The sequence below is a fragment of the Mesocricetus auratus genome, unplaced genomic scaffold, assembly GCF_017639785.1.
Source record: "Mesocricetus auratus isolate SY011 unplaced genomic scaffold, BCM_Maur_2.0 Super-Scaffold_100054, whole genome shotgun sequence".
Taxonomy (NCBI): Eukaryota; Metazoa; Chordata; class Mammalia; order Rodentia; family Cricetidae; genus Mesocricetus; species Mesocricetus auratus.
In genome coordinates, this window is record NW_024429231.1 from 1,058,112 (window position 1) to 1,065,210 (window position 7,099).

Genomic DNA, 7,099 nt, shown 5'->3' on the forward strand with positions numbered 1-7,099 from the left:
CTGTATGAACTCATTTACATGTGGTTCTAGGACCAACACAACCAACAGTGATGCCTGGGTGCTAGGGTGAGTGGAGGAGAAAGTGTGCTGCTTAGTTTTTTTTGTTTGTTTTTTTGGTTTTTTTTTGATTTTTTAAATTTTATTTTCCAGTTTAAATTTAGATAAGAAACAAGGTTGCTTCACAAGTCAGTTCCAGGTCCCTCTCCAGCCTACAGCACCCGGTATTCCCAGGCGGTCTCCCATCCAAGTACTAACCAGGCCCGACCCTGCTTAGCTTCCGAGATCAGACGAGATCGGGCGCGTTCAGGGTGGTATGGCCGTAGACGTGCTGCTTAGTTCTAACTTCAGTTTTGTTTGTCTTGGCCAGCCAGAGGGAGGCGTCGGATCCCCCGGGCTAGAGTAACAGATGGTTATGCACAAGCTGACGTGGGTGCTGGGAGCCCAACTTGGATCCTCTACAAAAGCTGTACATGGTTCTCACTACTGAGCCATCTCTCCAGCCAGAGAGAGGCTTAATGCACAGTTATGCAAATCAAGCTTGCCTATGGGCATGTCTATAGGGAATGTATTGCTTATTAATGGACATAGGGGAACCCAGCAGAGTGTAGGTGCCACCATTCCTCAGGCAGGGGGTACTGAACCGAAATGCATAAGAAAGGTTGAGAGCAAGCAAGGATACATGTATTCTTTGCTGTTCTTGACTACTGATGTGTCATGACTAGTGGCTTGAGTTCCTGCCTTGATGGCCCCAAAATGAAGGACTGTGACTTTGGATTGCCAGCCAAATAAACTCTCTCCTACCTTAAGTTGCTTTTTCTCAGGTATTTTATCACAACAACAGAGGCATCAAGATACACCGGGACGAGACCCAGGAGAACATGAAGAGCGGTGAAAAAATTACAGTAGTCAGAGTTTCGCCAATGCAGGCATTTGCCAAGTCTTGTTACACTATTCATTTGAAATCCAAGCACTACACTGTGGATTCCTCAATGAAAAATTATCCCTCAATTAAGGAAACCACACATAGTATTTACAGAAATGAACCAGATACCAAAATGCCCCACGAAGCAAATCTCAACAAAATCAACTTTATAATATGCACAGCACATTGTCTGGCCTCAAAGAAATTACCCTAGAAGTCATGACAAAGTAATAACCAGAAAATCACCACATGTTCATGACTGGGGAAAAAAACACAGCTAAAGTGAGACACATAATAGAAATCAGAAATTATTTTTTAAGTGAATAGTAAAGGAATGTGTGCTTACTTTAGATGCCTACTGCTGTGTTTAGACAGAAATGCATAGTCATCATCACACAATTAGAGAAGAAAAAATGAGAAATAATTACTAAGTCAATCATCTTTAGAAGAATGTCAGCAGGGTTGTGGAGAGATGGCTCAGTGGTTAAGTGGCTGCTCTTCCAGAGGACCCGGGTTCAATTCCCAGCAACCACATGGCAGATCACAACTGTCTGTAACTCCTGTTTCAGGGGATCTAACACCCTCACACAGACTTACACACAGGCAAAACAACAATGCACAGGAGAAATTTTTTAATCATTTTTAAAAAAGAAAAAGAGAATGACGGCAAATAAATCCTTTTTAAAAAGATGAAAAAGAAAAGAAACATTAAAGAGGTTGGAGAAATTGTTCAGTGGTCAACAGCACTTGCTGCTCTTCCAGCAGTGGACCCGGATTCAATTCCCAGCACCCATCAGGTGGCTTACAGAGACCTATCACCCCACTCCAGGCATATGGTGCCCTCTTCTGGTCTCTGTGGGCACTTGCATTCACGTACATGCATGTGTACACAAAGTACACATATTAAATGTAAAATAAATCTTTAAAATTTTCAGTCACAAAATTTCACATGTTTTATAATTAGATTGTCATGGAGTATCCAGAATGGGTAAACTCACAAAAACAGATGTCAGAGCTGGGAGGAAGGGAGAGTGGGGAGTGGCCACTCCGTGTGAGGCTTCTAAACTTTATGATGATGATTGCTGGTGCCTTGAGACTCATGTATGAAATCGGTGTGTGTGTGTGTGTGTGTGTGCGTGTGTGTGTGTGTGTGTGTGTGTGTGTGTGTGTGCTGTATGTTTTATGTATGCTAGCTTGTGTGGGGTGTGTAGAGGCCACAGGAAGACATCAAGTGTCTCTAGAGACTGGGTCTCTTGCTGAACCAGGAGCCAGGCTGGCAGTCAGTGAACCCAAGAGGTTCCTCCTGTCTTTGTCCCCCATAGTTCTGGGGTTACAGGCAACCACCACTGGCCTTTTCCGTAGGTGCTGAAGATTCGAACTCAGGTCCTAATGCTTATGTAACAAGGACTCTTCCCCATTGAACCACTTCTCCAGTCACCCATAGATGAGGGTTTAGCACATCTTGCCCTGAAGAAAAGACACATGGTCTGCTCATTCCCATGGGACAATGACAGACCTCAGTGAGTTGGTTGTCAGTGTTCAACCCTAAGAAACAGGTTGGAGAGGAAAAGCCAATGTGTCTTTATTAATGTTGTAAGGGTCAGTGGTCCCTTTGGTCATGTAGTATTTTCTCTGAACCAAGTTGTTCCCTCTTAGAGGGAGGAGGTGGGGCTCATGAGACTCAGGAAGTAGATACAACTTACAAGTTTTGAAAAGTTTCTGCAACTTACAGGGGTCCCAAGAGTGCTCCTTCAAGTTATGCAAACAGTGACAATTCAGGGAGACAGCTTTTGTGAATTGCCACTTCTGATGGAGACCAAGTCACCAAGATGTAGCTGCTGTCTTTCTTGGTCACCTTATTTACAGTTGTCTGAGGCATGGCCTCCTTTCTGGAGTACATGGAGGCTCCTCATTAGGAACCATCCTTACCCATAATTGATTTGTTCCAATGAGCTGTATTATATAAAGAATATATAAAAGGGCAGCGTTACCCTGTGTGTGCTCCTCAAGAAGGTGGGGCCTTCAGGGGACTCGGCTGCAACCTGCTACACTGGCTTTGGCTTCCGGCTCCTTGACCTTCCCATTGGCTAGCTCATACCCAGGTGTAAGCCCCTTCGATTTAGTCTCTAATGTTGCTGGTCATTTCCTTCTAACCTTGACATCTGTTCACATCAAATTGACACTTGCCACAGTAGCAACGTAAATCCAAGGGCCTGTCTCCAAACGCTCTCATCGCCAAAGTCCACAAATTCAAACTCTGGAGTCTAGGCTTCTCATGCACCAGATCAGACTGCGATCCCCAAGCTCTGAGCTTTAGAGTAGCCCGTGGGCCCCAGAAGCTTCACTTCCATTCTGACACTCCACACCAAGACAGACAACACTTGCAGACCAGAGCCAGCTACCTCCTGTTTGTATAAATACAATTTTTGAAAGCCAGACATGCAACTGGAGGCAAGGGGATCAGAAGTCCAAGGCCACTCTCTGTTGTATAGCAAGAAGGGAGTGGGGAGGGAAAATCAGGTATAGTGATGCATACTATGATCCCAGCATGGGGGAAGTGGAGGCAGGAGGATCATACATTCAAGGTCATCCCCAGCTACAGGTGAGTTTGAGGCCAGCCTGGGCTACATGAGACCCAGGAAGGAAAGAGAAAGGAAGCAGGGAGGGAGAGAGACAGCCAGTGAGTCACCTGTGCCCCGATCTACCCTCCAGGAGCTGTTTTTGTGCCAGGACAGCAGGAGTGAGTAATTGTAGCAGAAACTGTCTAGCCCACAAAACCTAAAATCACTACTTTCCGGACCTTAACTAAATGTTGGCCAAGCTGTGGTCTGGATCCCACCGTCCTGATGATCTCAACCACAGACCCTGGGGACCACAGGATGGGTGACTTCAGAGTTGAGACCTCAGTTCTGTTGGCATCAGACCACAGACTCCATGAGGAACCCAAACACATTCAGACATGGAGATACACAGACCCGTGTAGAGAGAGATGGCATAGAATCCCCTAGAGATGTGGGAAGAGGAAGAGGGGATGGAGGTGGGGAAGGGAGGAGAGGAGGAAGACAGGCAAGAGGGGACAGTGGGAAGAAAGGATGAAGAGGTAAGAGAGATGAAGGAAGAGGAAGGGAGAGAGAAGGATAAGACGAGGAGGAGGAGGAGGAGAAGAGGAGGAGGAGGAGGAGGAAGAGGAGGAGGAGGAGGAAGATGAGGAGGAGGAAGAGGAGGAGGAGGAGAAGAAGAAGAAGAAGAAGAAGAAGAAGAAGAAGAAGAAGAAGAAGAAGAAGAAGAAGAAGAAGAAGAAGAAGAAGAAGAAGAAGAAGAAGAAGAAGAAGAAGAAGAAGAAGAAGAGGAAAAAATAGTTTCTTCTGAGAGACATACCCTGACAGGTGTCTTGACAAGAAGACCCAGACTAAAGGACACGGCAGATCGTGTCACAATGGCCCATGTTAGAAAACCTTAACTCATTTTCACTCCTTCCATAAATCTATCTCAAGTACCTATTATGCAAGCAGCAGGATTCTGGGAGCTTCGGATAAGCCCGTGGGAAACCCTGACCCTCATCTTTCCCATGGCGAGAGACACTCCATCGTGGGGGAACAGAAGCAGTTAAGTTAGCTGTCTGGTAAACTGGAGGCGGGTGTGTTGATAAGGCGTCTCTCGCCACTGCCAAAACCCCCCCCGCAGGAAGTTAAAGAGCAAGGGAGGTCAGGAGTGTCCCCAAAAGATGCATAAACTGACTTAAACTGGTTCATCCAAACAACAAAATCCTTCTCCACATAAATGGGAATGAGCAGCTGATGCTGTGGCACCTGTAATCCCAGAACCCCAGGGTCCCAAGGCAGGAGACGCAGGAATCCAAGGCCATCTCCAGGGACACAGTGAGACCACCAGCCTGGGCTATACAAGACCCTGCCTTGGGAAACAAACAGAAATCAACAGGGCTGGATGTGGTAGACGGGTCTAAAATCCCAGAACCGGGGATACTGAGGCGGGAGGATTCCAAGTTTGAGGTCAGCTCGGGTTATAGAGTGAGAGCCTGTCTCTGATCAAAAGCAGATAAACACTGACTTTGGGCCAAAACATAAACAAAAACCCAAGCCAGGAGTTTCTGGGAACTTAACTGATCTGAAAGGAACAACAGATGAATTGGGGGGGGGATGATGGGAAATTCTAGATTGTGAGGATAGCCAAGGCTGGAGAGAAGGCTCAGTCAGCAGAGGGTGTGGTGGCCACCTGCAAGTCCAGCCTCAGAAGATGGAGGCAGGGTGTCCCCAGGGCAAGCTGGCTAGTGAGACCAGCACCATCATGTCGTCCCTGGGCTCGACAAACGGGAAAAACAATTGAAAAGGGTTGGAACATCAACCTAGAGCCCCTATACATACTCACCCATGTGCACACACACGCACGCGCACACACACACACACACACACACACTGAAAACCTGAGTTTATCCTGTGATCTCAGTGTGCACCACGTCCAAGACCATACATATCAAAATTTGCAGGACAGGGAGGCTCCCCAAAAGTGAATTTCACCTTACATAACTTATTTCTTAATTTAAAAATGATCTATTTTATTTTTAACTAGGTGTGTGAACATGGACCTGTGACCCTGGGCTTGTGAATGTGAGTGCTGGTGTGCACAAAGACCAGAGAAAGAACTGGATCCTGGAGCTGGGTTACAGGCAGTTGTGAACTGCCCAGTGTGAGTGCTGGGGCCCAAACTCAAGTCCTTTGTAAGGAGCAGCAAGCGCTCTTAACCGCTGAGCCATCTCTCCAGTCCCCTTCTCTTGACGGACATCCCTGGTCCCAGTTCATACCCTCTCCCGATCTGTCTTGTTGTCTCTGGCTGCCGTCCCTCTAACTCCCTGTCTCCCTTTCTGTCCGCATTCCCAGCCCCACCCTCACCCCATCCCCCACCTCCCACTCCTGCCCCTGCAGCCACCTCTCCTCATCAGAGGTGTGAGTCTCTTTGTCCGCATCTCAGAGGCACAACGTAGACCATCTCGGACAGTTCCAATAGTCTCAACTTGGAGGGAGATGCTGGCATCTAGTGGGCAAACCCAGAATTGCTCCAAAGCCCTCTACAGTACCCTGGTGAGAGCTGCCAGTTAGAGATGAGACCTCGATGGAGACTGAGAAGCCCTTTGAATGGTGACTTCAAGGTCACAATGGGAAGTGTGGGGTGGATGTCATCCTTGCAGCTGGTCCTGACTGGAAGGACAAAGTGGCCCAGGGCGACCAGGTCAACATTAGAAATCATGACAGAAGCCTCTGGTGGAGTCTGGCTGCCAGGATGCCATTCTAACTACAAACACTCCCTCCCTCTCCCCCTTTAAAAGCTCCTTCTCTCTCTGTCCTTCTGTCCCTTCCCTCCCTTTCTCCCCCTCACCCCTCTCTCTTTCAGTCTCTCCTTTGTCTCTTCCTGGCCTCTATCTCTCCATATTTTGTGTCTCTCTGTCTCTATCTCTCTTTCCATCTCTGTTTTTCCCTACCCCTCCTTGTCTCTGGGTATTTTTTCTCTGCATCTCTTAATTTCTTCTCTCTCTCTCCTGTCTCCCATCTCGTGTGTGTGTGTGTGTGTGTGTGTGTGTGTGTGTGTGTGTGTCGGTGTATCTGTGTCTGTTTGTGTGTTTATGTGTCTGTGTGTATATGTGTGTGTCTGTGTGTGTCTATATATACGTGTCTGGGTATGTATCTGGGCGTGTGTGTCTTTCTGTGTATGTGTGTCTGTGTCTATACGTGTGTGCCCATGCCCAGAGGAGAAAGTCAGACTCTCCCAGAACTGGAGTCACTGGTGGTTGTGAGCCACCTAATGTGACTGGAAAGTGACCTTGGTTCCCTGGAAGGCCTGCAAGCACTCTTCACACCAAGCCATTTCTCCAGCCCATCTCTTTCTCCTTGTAATGGCACTTGCTATCCCTTGGAGGCCCCATCTGCACAGACTCATGTTGCCCTCCTCTGTTTCCATAGAAGACAGTTTCAAAATCAGCCTTGGAGGCTGAGGCTTCTGTGTGTGGGCTGCACAATGATTCAATGTCCCTAGCATTGAGTGGTACGTGTATTGAGATGTGTAGCCATCTCCTCCCCGTGAAGCACTTGGGGCAGCTGTTTGGTACCTAGGCTCATCAGAGTTGAGTGAGCTAGCTACTCTATCTGGCCATCAGCATCACCACCC

General features: G+C 47.6%; 1 non-coding gene across 1 annotated transcript; it reads right to left on the reverse strand.

Moving 5' to 3' along the window:
• Window positions 1–206: 206 nt before the first annotated feature.
• Window positions 207–325, reverse strand: LOC121136219. Its single transcript, XR_005873359.1, has one exon. It is a non-coding gene; the product is annotated as a 5S ribosomal RNA (ribosomal RNA).
• Window positions 326–7,099: the final 6,774 nt, after the last annotated feature.